At 45.6% G+C, this 14,854-nt stretch overlaps 1 long non-coding RNA gene across 1 annotated transcript in view; it reads right to left on the bottom strand.

Moving 5' to 3' along the window:
* LOC139024658 (uncharacterized) overlaps positions 1 to 9,284 on the bottom strand; it is a 34,741-nt gene extending 25,457 nt beyond the window's left edge. The window contains exon 1 of the long non-coding RNA XR_011475988.1: positions 9,181 to 9,284. This is a non-coding gene — a long non-coding RNA (uncharacterized lncRNA). The remainder of the gene's footprint in view (positions 1 to 9,180) is intronic.
* Between the last annotated feature and the right edge of the window lie 5,570 nt (positions 9,285 to 14,854).

Here is a 14,854-nt window from a genome sequence, read left to right as displayed (position 1 = left end):
TGGATCCATAGCCTACACTTAGGCTTAACTGGAGTCTATAGACTACCACTTAGGCTTACTGGAGTTCCAATAGGACTACACTTAGGCTTACTGTACCTCTATAGGACTACACTTAGGCTTACTGGAGTCCATAGGCCTACACTTAGGCTCATGGAGTCTATAGGCCTACACTTAGGCCTACTGGAGTCTATAGGACTAACCCAGGCTATGGACTATAGACTACACTTAGGCTTACTGGAGTATATAGGCCTGCATTTAGCTTACTTAGTCAAATACCTACACTTAGGCTTACTGGAGTCTATACGACTACACTTAGGCTCACAAAAAAACACAATTTGATCAAGGACTAACTAAGCTTACTGGATCTATAGACTACACTTCGCGCACTGATTATAGACTCCATCAAATACATGAGTCAAAGTGATCTACCTGAAACAGTGGCCATTCAATTGCGTGTTTTGCAAATTACGGTAATTCAAATACACATATGCGGTCAAAGTGTACCTTACCAATGGAAAGAACAGTGCCCATGTGGCTAAGCGTGTTGCAATTATGCGGTAATAAATATGACTTTTTAATTAGCCCTAGTAGATCAGACAAATCATTTGAAATAGCATAATTATAGAACTCTATTTAAGGCGCCACTCCGCAAATCTTTCCTCTGAACTAAGATTTGGGCCTCAACCCAAACCCTGACGGAGGTGGTGATGTAGTAAGACTTTGGGCTGCCAGTCGGACACAAGTCATTGGACAGCATTACAATTCTACGGCTACCACCCTGCCCTGTCGCTGCCTAACATAAATTTTACACTGAACAAAAATATAAACACAACATGCAACAATTTCAAAGATTTTACTGAGTTACAGTTCATATAAGTAAATCAGTCAATTGAAACAAATTCATTAGGCCTTAATCTATGGATTTCACATGACTGGGAATACAGATATGCATCTGTTGGTCACAGACACCTTAATGAAAAAGTAGGGGTGTGTATCAGAAAACCAGTCAGTATCTGGTGTGACCACCATTTGCCTCATGCAGCACAACACATCTCCTTCGCATAGAGTTGATCAAGCTGTTGATTGTGGCCTGTGGAATGTTGTCCCACTCTTCTTCAATGGCTGTGTGAAGTTGCTGGATATTGGCGGGAACTGGAACATGCTGTCGTACACGTCGATCCAGAGCATCCCTAGCAAGCTCAATGGGTGACATGTCTGGTGAGTATGCAGGCCATAGAAGAACTGGGACATTTTCAGCGTCCAGGAATTGTGTACCGTTCCTTGCGACATGAGGCCGTGCGTTATCATGCTAAAACATTCATTGAGTGCGGCAGATGAATGGCACGACAATGGGCCTCAGGAACTCGTCACGGTATCTCTGTATATTCATTTAAATTGCCATTGACAAAATGCAATTGTGTTCGTTGTCCGTAGCTTATACCATAATCCCACCGCCACCATGGGGCACTCTGTTCACAACGTTGACATCAGCAAACCGCTTGTCCACACGACGCCATACACGCGATCCCACAGGTGAAGAAGACGGATATGGAGGTCCTGGGCTGGCGTGGTTACACATGGTCTACGGTTGTGACATACTGCCAAATTCTATAAAATGACGTTGGAGATGGCTTATGGTAGAGAAATGAACATTACATTTCCTGGCAACAGCTCTGTTGGACCTTCCTGCAGTCAGCATGCCAATTGCATGCTCCCTCAAAACTTGAGACATCTGTGGCATTGTGTTGTGTAACAAAAATGCACATTTTAGAGTGGCCTTTCATTGCCCCAGCACAAGGTGCACCTGTGTAATGATCATGCTGTTTAATTAGCTTCTTGGTATGCCACACCTGTCAGGTGGATGGATTATATTGGCAAAGGAGAAATGCTCACTAACAGGGACGTAAACAAATTTGTGATTTTTCTTGAAACATAAAAAAAAAGGGGGCTTTTTTTGTTTTGCTTTTGTTGAGTTTTTGAAAAATTTTTTTTGTGCTTGGAAAATGGATCTTTTATTTCAGCTCATGAACCATGGGACCAACACTTTACATCTGCGGTTTATATTTTTATTAATTGTACATAATGTTGTGGTTACTGTATGGCTATTTCACTATTTCCTCTAACTAGTCTCCCTGCACTTTAAGTCACCCCCAAATAAAATATGTATATTTTCACATACACCAGATATGTACAGTGAAATGTGTTGTTTTAACAGGGTCAGCCATGTAGTAAACCCACCCTTGAAGTAAGTACCTTGCCAAAGCACATCGACAGTTTTTCACCTTGTCGGCTCAGTATTTGAACCAGGACCCTCAGTTACTGGCCATCGCGCTAACCACTAAGCTACCTCCACCAGAATTAGTAGTGTGGCCGTCCATCGGAAGTGACATGCTTTCATTCTGGGTGACCCTCCTCACCCTACACATCTCCTCTTTGGATCAAACCCAAACTATAATCCTGACAAATCTGATCATCAACCCCCCCTTGTAATGTGGTAAACATGAGAAGGTAAAGCATCTTCAGAGTGATTAGGTAGGTAATCGTGCAGGGGTTGCAGGAATAGAGTGACACTGCACTAGACCGTTTACTGCTCTGAGTGGTTAAGACATGGTCAGAGCTGACGCCAGTTACAACAGCTGTTGGTCCATTCAGGCGGTCAGGCAGACCGCCAGTTAACCAACAGCTGTTGGTCCATTCAGGCCGGTAGAGCTGACCGCCAGTTAACCAACAGCTTTGGTCATTCCAGGGGTCCCAGAGCAGACCGCCAGTTAACCAACAGCTGTTGGTCCATTCAGGGGTCAGAGCTGACCGCCAGTTACAACAGCTGTTGGTCCATTCAGGGCCGGTCAGAGCTGACCGCCAGTTAAACCAACAGCTGTTGGTCCATTCAGGGCCGGTCAGAGCAGACCGCCAGTTAACCAACAGCTGTTGGTCCATTCAGGCCGGTCAGAGTGACCCCAGTTAACCAACAGCTGTTGGTCCATTCAGGGCCGTCAGAGCTGACCGCCAGTTAACCAACAGCTGTTGGTCCATTCAGGGCGGTCAGAGCAGACCGCCAGTTAACCAACAGCTGTTGGTCCATTCAGGCCGGTCAGAGCAGACCGCCAGTTAACAACAGCTGTTGGTCCATTCAGGCGGTCAGAGCTGACCGCCAGTTAACAACAGCTGTTGGTCCATTCAGGGCCGGTCAGAGCAGACCGCCAGTTAACAACAGCTGTTGGTCCATTCAGGGCCGGTCAGAGCAGACGCCAGTTTAACCAACAAGCTGTTGGTCCATTCAGGGCCGGTCAGAGCTGACCGCCAGTTAACCAACAGCTGTGGTCCATTCAGGCCGTCAGAGCAGACCGCCAGTTAACCAACAGCTGTTGGTCCATCAGGGCCGGTCAGAGCTGACCGCCAGTTAACCAACAGCTGTTGGTCCATTCAGGGCCGGTCAGAGCAGACCGCCAGTTAACCAACAGGTTGTCCATTCAGGGCCGGTCAGAGCTGACGCCAGTTAACCAACAGCTGTTGGTCCATTCAGGCCGGTCAGAGCAGACCGCCAGTTAACCAACAGCTGTTGGTCCATTCAGGGCCGGTCAGAGCAGACCGCCAGTTAACCAACAGCTGTTGGTCCATTCAGGGCCGGTCAGAGCTGAAGAGCGCTTGAGATGATGATGTTCCTTTGAACTGCAATCAAAACACTGCTCACTTTGTGGACCTGAGAATATGACATCAAATGCTCTCTCTATCTCTCTCTCTCATTTTTTCACTCCCCCCATTCTTGAAGCTTTCAATGGGTCCATACTGTCTGTAACAGCTGCTGGCAATGAAAGCATTGTGTGTGGAGTCTCGGGCCAGTGTGGAAGAAAGAAGGGAGGACAGAAGAAAGAAAGAAGTGAAAGAAGATACTCCTCTCCTGGCCAGCCCTGCCTGCCTCTCTAGTCTGTCCTCATCACTAGAGCTGCCTAATGTGCAGCCATGTTCCTGATTTCCCACCTTAACATGCAGAGCTTCAATGGTGGCAAAACATATAGTATAAAGACTAGAGGAAAAAACTGTGTGTTTGGAAGAGAAGAAAAGAAGAGACAGAGAGAGAGAGAGAGATGGTTGGTCAAAGCGCTCCGTGGTTTATGTGTGGCAAGCCAACTAATTGAGTGTCTGGGAGAGCTGATTACAGAGAGGAAAGAGAGAGAGAGAGGCCACCCTCAGAGAGAGAGAGAGAGATAGAGAGCGAGACAGTGAGGATGAGAGAGTGAGGATGAGAGAAGAGAGAGAGAGACAGAGAGAGAGAGAGAGAGCATCTTAATAAGAGCCAGTACATCTCTACCCTAGCTGAGCCGAGCTCCATGGTGGCACAGACAGACAACCGCCTTCAGGGGAAAAGGAGCAAACATTGGAGAGAAGAAGGAGGGCTAATTTCATTAAGTCAACATTGATTTGGGGAAGAAAGTGTCCATGGTGGCCAGGCAGTCACAGCTGTGGAGGATGAAGCCATAGTACTCAGATGCTGTTTAGTTGAAGGAGGTGGAGGGTGGATGATGCAGAAAGGGGGGAAACAGATGCATTCATCTACAGCAGGTTTCAACAAGAGCCTCCACCCTGAATCAACAGCCTCTTCTGGTCAACAGACCCTATAAGATGCATTATCAGACTAAACAACAACCTCTCTCACTGAGCACTGCATTACTAACTCAGCATTTCACTTCACAGTGTCTATGTCTAGTAGATAAAGCGGGACAGGGGCTCGACACCCATATAGCGCTGGGTCAAAGACAGACTGGGATTAGCTCCAGCGACAGCTTTTCACAAGGCAGGGCAGCGATCAGGGCAGAGTAGGTCAGGGAGCAGAGCAGGGCAGTGAGCACGGCAGAGTAGGGCAGGGAGCAGGGCAGAGTAGGGCAGGGCAGGGAGCTGGGTAGAGTAGGGCAGGGCAGGGAGCTGGGTAGAGTAGGGCAGGGCAGGGAGCAGGGCAGGGCAGAGTAGAGTAGGGCAGGGACCAGGGAGTACAGTGCCTTGCAAAAGTATTCATAAGTATTCCTTGGCGTTTTTCCTATTTTGTTGCATTAAAACCTGTAATTTGTAGTCCAAATTGGTGAAGTGAAATGAAAAAAATAACTATAAAAAAAAATAAAAACGGAAAAGTGGTGCGTGCATATGTATTTAGCCCCTTTGCTATGAAGCCCCTAAATAAGATCTGGTGCAACCAATTACCTTCAGAAGTCACATAATTAGTTAAATAAAGTCCACCTGTGTGCAATATAAGTGTCACATGATCTGTCACATGATCTCAGTATATATATACACCTGTTCTGAAAGGTCCCAGAGTCTGCAGCACCACTATGCAAGGGGCACCACCAAGCAAGCGGCACCATGAAGACCAAGGAGCTCTCCAAACAGGTCATGGACAAAGTTGTGGATAAGTACAGTACTTTGAACATCCCACGGAGCATCAATAAATCCATTATAAAAAAATGGCAAGAATATGGCACCACAACAAACCTGCCAAGAGAGGGCCGCCCACCAAAACTCACAGACCAGGCAAGGAGGATGTGGAAGACTCCCCAAACATATGGAAGAAGGTACTCCGGTCAGATGAGACTAAAATTGAGCTTTATGGCCACCAAGGGAAACGCTGTCTGGCACAAACCCAACACCTCTCATCACCCCGAGAACACCATCCCCATGGTGGTGGCAGCATCATGCTGTGGGGATGTTTTTCATCGGCAGGGACTGGGAAACTGGTCAGAATTGAAGGAATGATGGATGGCACTAAATACAGGGAAATTCTTGAGGGAAACCTGTATCAGTCTTCCAGAGATTTGAGACTGGGATGGAGATGCACCTTCCAGCAGGACAATGACCCTAAGCATACTGCTAAAGCAACACTAAGGGGAAACATTTAAATGTCTTGGAAAGGCCTAGTCAAAGCCCAGATCTCAATCCAATTGAGAATCTGTGGTATGACTTAAAGATTGCTGTACACCAGCGGAACCCATCCAACTTGAAGGAGCTGGAGCAGTTTTGCCTTGAAGAATGGGCAAAAATCCCAGTGGCTAGATATGCCAAGCTTATAGAGACATACCCCAAGAGACTTGCAGCTGTAATTGCTGCAAAAGGTGGCTCTACAAAGTATTGACTTGGGGGGTGAATAGTTATGCACGCTCAGTTTTCTGTTTTTTTGTCTTATTTCTTTGTTCATAAGAAAAAATATTTWGCATCTTCAAAGTGGTAGGCATGTTGTGTAAATCAAATGATACAAACCCCTCCAAAAAAGACATTTTATTTCCAGGTTGTAAGGCAACAAAATAGGAAAAATGCCAAGGGGGGTGAATACTTGTGTACTGTAGGGCGAGTAGGGCAGGGACGCCAGGGTAGGCAGGGAGGGGCAGGGTAGGCAGTGGCAGGGGAGGGAGCAGGGTCGAGTAGGGCAGGAAGCAGGGTCAAGCAGGGCCAGGGAGCAGGGCAGAGAGCAGGGCAGGGTGGGCAGGGCAGGGCAGGGAGCAGGGGTCGAGTAGGGGCAAGGAAGCAGGGTGAGTAGGGCAGGGCAGGGCAGGGAGCAGGGTAGAGTAGGGCAGGGAGCAGTGTAGAGTAGGCAGGGAGCAATGTAGAGTAGGGGAGCAGGGTAGAGTAGGGCAGGGATCAGGGAGGGAGCAGGGTAGAGTAGGGAGGGTAGAGTAGGGCAGGGCAGGGTAGGAGTAGGGAGCAGGGTAGAGTAGGGAGGGAGCGGGTAGAGTAGGGCAGGGAGGGCAGGGAAAGGGGTAGGAGTAGGGCAGGGAGCAGGGTAGATAGGGCAGGGACGGGCGGGAGCTAGGGTAGGGGCAGGGAGCGGGTAGAGTAGGGCAGGGAGCAGGGTAGAGTAGGGCAGGGGAGGGTAGAGTAGGGCAGGGATAGGCAGGGAGGGTGTGGAGAGTGGGCAGGGAGCAGGGCAGGGAGCAGGGTAGGTAGGCAGGGAGGGTAGAGTAGAGGAGGGAGAGGTGAGTGGAGGGAGCAGGGTAGAGTGGCAGGGAGCAGGGTAGAGTAGGGCAGAGAGCAGGGTAGAGTAGGGAGGGAGCAGGGAGCAGGGCAGGGGAGGGTAGAGTAGGGCAGGGTAGGGCAGTGGCAGGGCAGATAGACTGGGCAGGAAGTGGGCCACCGTAGTGTTAGACAGCAGATGGTGATCTGACGTGATACCAGGGCTGACCTCTTCACCCCAGATGCAGTAACACACACGCGCACGCACACACACACATAACACCACAAAACAACTGCTTCTGAGTCCTGCCCGCTGCCCTCTCGTCACAAGGCTAAATCCACCATCTCCTCCCAGCATCATCTCAGCATCATCAGGATAAACAGTTACACAACACGAGTGAGCAGGATTATAGCAGTCCCCAGTCTATAGAGGAATGAGTGAGATTACAATCCGAGCCCACTGAACCCACTGAGGTTAATTCTAATGGCCTGCTAATGATCTAAGTGAAGGTATGCTACCCAAAATAATAGAGGTGTTACTGTCGCCCAGAACACCCTGCCTGCATCCTGAAGGAGGAGAGCAAATGCTGAATTATCTGTCGCCAGGCATTATTTATCCTGTCCCAGCATTGGAGTGATGTAAATGACTTTAGTGCACTTTACAGGGGTGCCATTACGATAATGATGATTCAGCTAGCGGCTCTGACACACAATTCAGCTATAGCTTTTCTCACAGTGTGGTCTGTGATTAGAGGGCTATGCATCAAATCAGGATAGAAAGAAGGAGAGAGAGAGAGAGAACACTCTCCGCTCAATCCTCTAACCACAGCCACTTCAACTCCATTTATTCGCTTTCATCACTAAGTCTGACATGTTCTGGAAAAATACAGCACTGCTTTTACTATCACTCAGTTTCTCCTCTCTCCGACTTCCTCTCTCTGTCTCTCTCTCTTCTCTTCTCTCTTGTTCTCTTCTTCTCTTCGTTCTCCCTCTCTTGTCTCTCTCTCTCTCTGTCTCTCTGTCTCTCTGTCTCTCTGTCTCTCTCTGTCTCTCTCTCTCTGAGTCTGTTGTCTTGAGTTATAAATGGTCTTGCAGTAACAGCAATCACCAGCAGATGTCCTCTGGCTTCTATGGCTCAGAGACTGTGCGACTCTCTATGGTGGGTGAAGCAGAGTTTAAAGAGCTGTGACTCGAGTGTGGTGGTGATCTCTATAGTGGGTGAAGCAGAGTTACAGAGCTGTGACTCAGAGTGTGGTGGTGACTCCTCTATAGGTGGGTGAAGAGAAGTTACAGAGCTGTGACCTCAGAGTGTGGTGGTGACTCCTCTATAGGTGGGTGAAGCAGAGTTTACAGAGCTGTGACCTCAGAGTGTGGTGGTGACTCCTCTATAGGTGGGTGAAGCAGAGTTCACAGAGCTGTGACCTCAGAGTGTGGTGGTGACTCCTATAGGTGGGTGAAGCAGAGTTTCACAGAGCTGTGACCTCAGAGTGTGGTGGTGACTCTCTATAGGTGGCTGAAGCAGAGTTACAGAGCTGTGGGACTCAGAGTGTGTGGTTACTCCTCTATAGGTGGGTGAAGCAGAGTTTAAGAGCTGTGACCTCAGAGTGTGGTGGTGATCCTCTAGGTGGTGAAGCAGAGTTCAAGAGCTGTGACTCAGAGTGTGGTGGTGACTCCTCTATAGGTGGGTGAAGCAGAGTTCACAGAGCTGTGACCTCAGAGTGTGGTGGTGCTCCTTATAGGTGGGTGAAGCAGAGTTCACAGAGCTGTGACCTCAGAGTGTGGTGGTGCTCCTCTATAGGGTGGCTGAAGCGAGTTACAGAGCTGTGATCTAGTTGTTATCAGAGACTAATGCGCAACACCAAGAAGACAGACACCTGGCTGTGAACCAGTTCTATAGCTGAAAGGCATCAGTTACTTTAAAGCACCACATACACACAGGTTAGCCTCTGTAGCCTTTCATTCATTGTTTGTTTACATACTGTCATAAACCATCACATCATTTGCTTTGGGTTGTAGGCTAATGGCACTAACACGCTAGAGCAAATGATGACGAGGTTCTAAGCACCTCTGATCATAATGTGTGTTAGAATGTTTAGCTAACTGTGTCACTGAGAGCAAAGGTTACTGAGGGTCACAGTGGGCTTTGAGTCAGCCAATGAACAACCAGGTAGACGTGTACACTGAGCAGTGGACATAGAGATGAGGGTTCAGAGGTGAAAGTGTGGTGGTTGTGTAGTGAATACTCACATGTTGTGTAGGACACACCAGCCACAGTGGGGGTCACCGGAGCTCAGGCACTCTCCACACGTCCCGTACTGATCACATGACTCTATAGGGACCTGTGTCACCTGAAAGAAACACAGGCACACACAGCAGGGTTACCATACAGTTACTATTTTAAAACATTTTACTGCAGTGGGCTAAATCAGGCTCACAAAGTGTTTCTTGGTAGTCTTAAACAAATCTACTCTGGAACAAAAGTATACACCTCACACACACGGTTATGGGTTAAAAAGAAAGAAGACACCTGTACCAGGTCAGATATTTGTATTCACTGGACACTGTTGACCCATAAAAACATGCGCTACATGAAACATTCTAACCTTGCTTGTAACTGAAAAGACAAACTGAACACATCCCTTTCACCTCTTCATGTATTATTTTTTAGGGAATGTGTCGGGTTGAAGAATACATTCTGTATTATTTTTTAGGGAATGTGTCGGGTTGAAGAATACATTCTGTGTTATTTTTTAGGGAATGTGTCGGGGTGAAGAATACATTCTGTGTTATTTTTCAGGGAATGTGTCGGGGTGAAGAATACATTCTGTATTATTTTTCAGGGAATGTGTCGGGGTGAAGAATACATTCTGTATTATTTTTTAGGGAATGTGTCGGGTTGAAGAATACATTCTGTATTATTTTTMAGGGAATGTGTCGGGTTGAAGAATGCATTCTGTATTATTTTTTAGGGAATGTGTCGGGTTGAAGAATACATTCTGTATTATTTTTTATGGAATGTGTCGAGTTGCAAAGCTTTTGGTAATTTATCAAAGTTACCAGAATCTTCAGTAATATTCATTTATTTTTTATCTGTGTCCATATTGTCCATGAGTTTCTAGTTGATAGACCACATGGTTCAAGAGAAAATAGCTAAATATATAAAGGATATTTCATGCTGAAACCCTCATATTAAACACCAATGGTATTCATTAAGTTGATGGTTTATACAGTATTTAGGATKATGTTTTACAGCTTTTTCATCCTATTTTTTATTTTAAAATAATCTTATTCAATTATTTTACATGTGATAAGGCCACACGGAGGGCCAGATTATTATAGACACCTGTGATAATTGGCAGTACCCAAAAGGGCCATTAGATGTCTTGTGATGAATTACAAAAAAATGAAAGATTTTCCCTTAAAAATGATTGTAGTTTCGAACGTTTCCAGTAATATACCTTCCTTTACAACCCTAAGAATGTGTTTAATGTGTATGTCTAGTAGTAAATTGGTTCCATTGGATATTAGACACATCTTAAGTCATGAGTTGTATTGATTTCTTCTTGTTCTGATGAAGACATACATAGGAGGTCAGGCAGCAATAGGAGGCTTGGAGGCCAGGCAGCCAGGCTTATTGTCTGAAATCCATTCCAACATCTAGTTTCTGTAAAGAAAACACACACTAAAACACACTCTGTCTGTAAAGAAAACACACTAAAACACACTGTCTGTAAAGAAAACACACTAAAACACACTCTCTGTAAAGAAAACACACTAAAACACACTGTCCGTAAAGAAAACACACTGTCTATAAAGAAAACACACTCTAAAACACACTCTGTCTGTAAAGAAAACACACACTCAGACACGCAGATATACATGACATACACACAGACTGACAGACAGACATACCAAGAGATTCCCTTTCAAAATGACTATTCTATTGGCATACTCAGTGATTTCGTTCTACCATTACATCGCTGGATGCTGCAATTTTTTTCCAATGTATCCTGAAAAACAGGCTGCAATATTCAAAACATGTTTCACACAATTTTGTACTCTAAACACTCCTGAGTGGCACAGCGGTCTAAGGCACTGAATCTCATTGCAAGTAGGCATCACTTCAGTCCCCGGTTCAAATCCAGGCTGAATCACATCWATCTMTGATCGTGAGTCCCAAACTCAGATGACCTCCCTATCTAAGTCTGACCGCTTAACTCCAAATACTCTACTTCTGTGTCTTGGTGTGTTTGGTAATGGCATTCTTTGGAATGGTGGTGTGATCCAGGATCTGCATCACCAAGTCACTTAGCTAGACRTGCTTTACTAAAGCATTGAATTACTGGTTCTGGGAATCAATATCACCTACATACACTCTATATACAAAAGTATGTGGACCACCCTTCAAACTAGTGGATTCGGCTATTTTAGCCACACCCGTTGCTGACAGGTGTATAAAATRGAGCACACAGCCACTCCATAGACAAACATTGGCAGTAGAGCTCAGTGACTGTCAATGTGGCACCGTCATAGGATGCCACCTTTCCAACAAGTCAGTTTGTCAAATGATGCCATGCTAGAGCTGCTCCGGTCAACTGTAAGTGCTGTTATTGTGAAGTGGAAACGTCCAGGAGCAACAATGGCTCAGCTGCGAAATTGTAGGCCTCACAAGCTCACAGAACGGGACAGTCGAGTGCTGAAGCGCGTAGCGCATAAAAATCAATATCGTCTGTCCTCGGTTGCAACACTCACTACCGAGTTCCAAACAGCCTCTGGAAGCAACGTCAGGGCAATAACTGTTCGTGAGGGAGCTTCATGAAATGGCTTTCCATGGCCGAGCAGCAGCACACAAGCCTAAGATCCCCATGCGCAATGCCAAGCGTTGGCTGGAGTGGTGTAAATCTTGCCCCCATTGGACTCTGGAGCAGTGGAAATGCGTTCTGTGGAGTGATGAATCACGATTCACCATCTGTCAGTGAGACGGACGAATCTGGATTTGGCTGATGCCAGGATACGCTACCTGCCCGATTACATAGTTTGGTGGAGGAGTAATAAGGGTCTGGGGCTGTTTTTCATGGTTTGGGTTAGGCCCCTTAGTTCCAGTGAAGGGAATTATTAATGCTACAGCATACAATGACATTCTAGACGATTCTGTGCTTCCAACTTTGCGGCAACCGTTTGGGGAAGGCTCTTTCCTGTTTCAGCATGACAATGCCCCCGTGCACAAAGCAAGGTCCATACAGAAATGGTTTGTTGAGATCGGTGGAAGAACTTGAGTGGCCTGCACAGAGACAATTGGAAATTGTATGTATCTTATCTCACCACCACTAATGACGTGGGTGTGCTTGATGCATGTCGAGTCGGAGCTTCTCAAAGTCAGGGGGCGAGATCGACAGTGCGCACCACATCTCTGCTGTTACATCCAACCTGGATCGATATTTGGTTTTAATGCAGACGAGAGCACTGAAACCAGCTTCACACAGATAAGAGCTGGCGATGGTGGTTCTTTCAAGACAACTGGGAAATCTGAAAAATAGGTCAAATCATGACGTCAGTGATCTTTAGGTCGGAAAGTCAGAGCTCTAGAAAGAGGCCAGAGTTCCCGAGGTGGAATTGCAAGTTGAATGACCGTTCAAAAAGATTTTCCCAGTTGGAGTTCTCAGTTGTCTTGAACACACTGAAGTCGGAAGTCGAAAATGTCCTAGTTCTCAGTTGTTTTGAACGTGGCATTAATCCTCTGAGGGAGACAGCAGGGTATTTATTCCCGTTGAGTCAGTAACCAAAACTCCTCCGTAGCGACCCGTGAATGCATTCGGTCACATGAGAGCTCGATCAGCTGTTCGATTTCACTTACCGGCATGTCAACTGAGCCAGTATCACAGTCAAATGGATTGGGAAGTAGGTCCCAAAGTGCTCTCCCAAGCGTTGCAGGTGATGCTGTTTTCTGTTAGAAACATGCACAGCCGGGGGAAGGGGGAATGGATCGCTTTTGAAAGACTCTCTCTCCAATAAGAATTATTTCCTCTGAATCCACTGATTCGGTCACTCATCTGTAGAATGTTTTTGTATTTCTCCTGCATGCTTGTGTTCGTTCAGGATGTGTGTGTGATGTGTGTGTAAATTATGTATGTCTATGGTGTACAGTTGAAGTCGGAAGTTTACATACACCTTAGCCAAATACATTTAAACTCAGTTTTTCACAATTCCTGACATTTAATCCTAGTAAAAATTCTCTGTCTTAGGTCATTTAGGATCCCCACTTTATTTTAAGAATGTGAAATGTCAGAATAATAGTTGAGAGAATGATTTATTTCAGCTTTTCTTTCTTTCATCACATTCCCGGTGAGTCAGAAGTTTACATACACTCAATAAGTATTTGGTAGCATTGCCTTTAAATTGTTTAATTTGGGTCAAACATTTCGGATAGCCTTCCACAAGCTTCCCACAATAAGTTGGGTGAATTTTGGCCCATTCCTCCTGACAGAGCTGGTGTMACTGAGTCAGGTTTGTAGGCCTCCTTGCTCGCACACGCTTTTTCAGTTCTGCCCACAAATTTGGTGGAGTTCTTCGGCTTGCAAGCTTCCCCTTTTTTCCTCCAAACATAAAGATGGTCATTATGGCCAAACAGTTCTATTTTTGTTTCATCAGACCAGAGGACATTTCTCCAAAAAGTACGATCTTTGTCCCCATGTYCAGTTGCAAACRGTAGTCTGGCWTTTTTWTGGRGGTTTTTGAGCAGTGGCTTCTTCCTTGCTGAGTGGCCTTTCAGGTTWTGTTGATATAGGACTCGTTTTACTGTGGATATAGATACTTTTGTACCTGTTTCCTCCAGCATCTTCACAAGGTCCTTTGCTGTTGTTCTGGGATTTATTTGCACTTTTCGCACCAAAGTACGTTCATCTTTAGGAGACAGAACGCGTCTCCTTCCTGAGCGGTATGACGGCTGTATGATCCCATGGTATGTATTGTATAACATGTTATAAGACTGTCATCTGATGAAGTTGTTTCTTGGTTAGTGACCAATTATATCTCTATTTTGTGGGTTTTGTGAAAGCTACCTATGCGGTGGAAACATGGTGAAAATATGCCGTTGTGTGTTTGGCTATTGTGGTTAGCTAATATAAATACATAGTGTTTTCGCTGTAAAACATTTTAAAAATCGGAAATGATGGCTGGATTCACAAGATGTTTATCTTTCATTTGCTGTATTGGACTTGTGATTTCATGAAAATTATGTTATATGATATCCCTGTCCCGTTAGGCTAGGCTATGCTAGTCAGCTTTTTTGATGAGGAGGATCCCGGATCCGGGATGGGTATCACTGAAAGGTTAAAGGCACAGTCAACTCCACAGAGGATCTGCAGAGAAGAATGGGAGAAACTCCACAATTACCAAGCTTGTAGCATCATACCCAAGAAGACTTGAGGCTGTAATCACTTCCAAAGGTGCTTCAACAAAGTACTGAGTAAAGGGTCTGAAAACTTATGTAAATGTGATATTTCAGTTTTTTATTTAGGATATATTTGCAAACATTTCAAAAAAAGTGTTTTGCTTTGTCCTTATGGGGTATTGTGTAGATTGATGAGAGGAAAAAATATTGAATCCATTTTAGAAAAAGGCTGTAACGTAACAAAATGTGGAAAGATTCAAGGGGTCTGAATACTTTCCGAATATTTAAAGCAAAACTTCCACAACTATTGCTGATGGTGAGCCTGAACAATCACAATCACATCTCTTGTAAGCCCCGTTCAGCAGGTGTACCCAGAGGAGAGTTGTCTCCGGTAGCTTACTTTAATTCCAGTAAAACACCACATTTTCAAGAGTGCATAGATAACTGATATTGCCTGTGATTGTTCGGCATGCAAAATGACTTGTAGACCAATAGCTGTCAACACCGTTATATGCAGTTCAACACTGAAGG

This window comes from Salvelinus sp. IW2-2015, unplaced genomic scaffold (genome assembly GCF_002910315.2).
Source record: "Salvelinus sp. IW2-2015 unplaced genomic scaffold, ASM291031v2 Un_scaffold1754, whole genome shotgun sequence".
NCBI classification, from domain to species: Eukaryota; Metazoa; Chordata; class Actinopteri; order Salmoniformes; family Salmonidae; genus Salvelinus; species Salvelinus sp. IW2-2015.
Note: the sequence above shows the minus strand (reverse complement) of the source record. Positions and strands in the feature narration are given on the sequence as shown.